The sequence below is a fragment of the Limulus polyphemus genome, unplaced genomic scaffold (genome assembly GCF_000517525.1).
Source record: "Limulus polyphemus unplaced genomic scaffold, Limulus_polyphemus-2.1.2 Scaffold1044, whole genome shotgun sequence".
Lineage (NCBI taxonomy): Eukaryota > Metazoa > Arthropoda > Merostomata > Xiphosura > Limulidae > Limulus > Limulus polyphemus.
This window is the reverse complement of record NW_013666654.1, coordinates 310,376-312,360: the sequence shown is the minus strand read 5'-3', so window position 1 is coordinate 312,360 and position 1,985 is coordinate 310,376. Positions and strand designations below refer to the sequence as shown.

At 29.2% G+C, this 1,985-nt stretch overlaps 1 non-coding gene across 1 annotated transcript; it reads right to left on the bottom strand.

The window, feature by feature from the left end:
- Positions 1 to 1,052: 1,052 nt before the first annotated feature.
- Trnaq-cug lies at positions 1,053 to 1,124 on the bottom strand. The gene has a single exon. It is a non-coding gene; the product is annotated as a tRNA-Gln (tRNA).
- Positions 1,125 to 1,985: the final 861 nt, after the last annotated feature.

The window sequence follows — 1,985 nt, the reverse complement described above, 5'->3', positions numbered from 1 at the left end:
TTAGGTACCAACTTACCATAATAAGAGTTTTTGTATGCATAAATCTATCTACCTTAACAAGTACTTCAATAAACAAACGATACAAAACATTTCAAACACGACACGTAACAAGTCTCATGAAAATAGGAAAGTAAAAAAGCATAGTATATCCATATAGCACACCACATATTGATAATACCTTTTTATTTTGACATATTAACTATATTTTGCATTTAAAAATGAGTCCTTTTAGTAAGCTTTAGACGAATAGTCAACTTTATGAATTTAGTTTTGATTATACCATAAACTACCGCATATCTAGTAGGCTCTCGAGATTTCAGGAAGGGACAGGATCCTTCTCAAAGTTCATGACGTGTTACTAGCGTCACGTGACTTCCGCTGTCGTAACAATACTCATTGTTTCATTCCCATTTCTCTGAATTTGTGTGTGACAACTTCTGAACCTTGTTTATTTTTCTATTCATCGATACAGTGTGCATTCCCACTTTTGCATAACGAACCAGGATATTTAACTAAAAATATCAAGAACTCATGAGTGAAAAGAAAACATGAATATGTAATAATATATCAGCCACATTATACCTGCTTCGTTCAATGCCAACGATGCATTTCGTCCAATGCTAGGGTTAATTAGGCCAATACAACAAACAAGTCTTGTCTAGACGCTACTTATAGCATCAGTTAAAGGAACAACAACTATTTGATGTGAAGAGATTAAGAACAACTATTATGATGTTAAATAAAATGTAATTATTATCCAAGCTGTTTAAGTAATTTACAAATCCGAATTAAGATAAGAGTTAATAACACAATATTATTTATTTTTTGCACCAAATATTAATTATTATTCATTATATTTGAATTTAACTTCACTACATAACAAACCTAACTATGAAGTATTCGAAATCCGATATGCTTGTTTACTCAAATAATGATATGATTATGAGTAATGTTTAAGTGTATATATAAATGTAATGTATAATGATAATAATGTAAGATATATGAAATGTAGGGGACGAAATTAAGAACATAAACTCAATAAATAAAAATTCAGGTCTCACCGAGATTTGAACTCGGATCGCTGGATTCAGAGTCCAGAGTGCTAACCATTACACCATGAGACCTTATAGCGAATGTTTGGTATTTATATACTACATAATAATTTAAGCTTTATTTAATTATACATATATCTTTTTTTAATGACCAATAGTCATTATAGGTTATTTTTATTTACGCCTGTGTTTTAAATAATGAATTTACTACTTACAGTAATATTTATGCATTAGGCTTAACGGTATCAATGACGTAATTGTATACTAGCGTTACCTGTGGGATATTGCTAGAATAAAGTAATCGTATATGAATGTCCGGAAAGTCCATAATGCATATTAACTATTTACGTGATATGCTTGTGATGCAAAAGTTGGAGCTTAACACTTTTACAAGAAGATGAACTATTATTATACTGCAACAATTCTAAGGCTTATTCTTTATCAAATCTGGTAATTTAGTCCCAAACAAAAAAAATTCTCTTTTGTTCTAATAATCAAATGTGGATAATTAAGAAAATATTTTCAACATAAACTGGATGGGAAGTTTTCTTTCAAAGTAAGTTGAATGAAGCAAAGTCATTGCCTTTGGTTTGTAAAGTCACAACACATGTAATAGGTTGAAAAAAGCAAATAATTAGTCAACTTTTGTAAGAGGGAAATAAATACAAAAGTTTTTAATTTTTGTATTTTAATATTAGTTTCATTAAAGGCGTCATTAAATATTTGGTAATTATAAACGAACAGAAACATCTGTAAAATGAAAGTAAGTAAGCACAAAAGTACTTTTTATACCTTAATAACAGTTTCATTGAAAACTTAGCATGGATATAATTTGTTTATTATGAATTAACAGGAATATTTGATGGTTGGCATCATAAGTAAGGCAATTATAAGTGTTAACTTTATTGTGCACTGACATGTATCAGCCTGAGA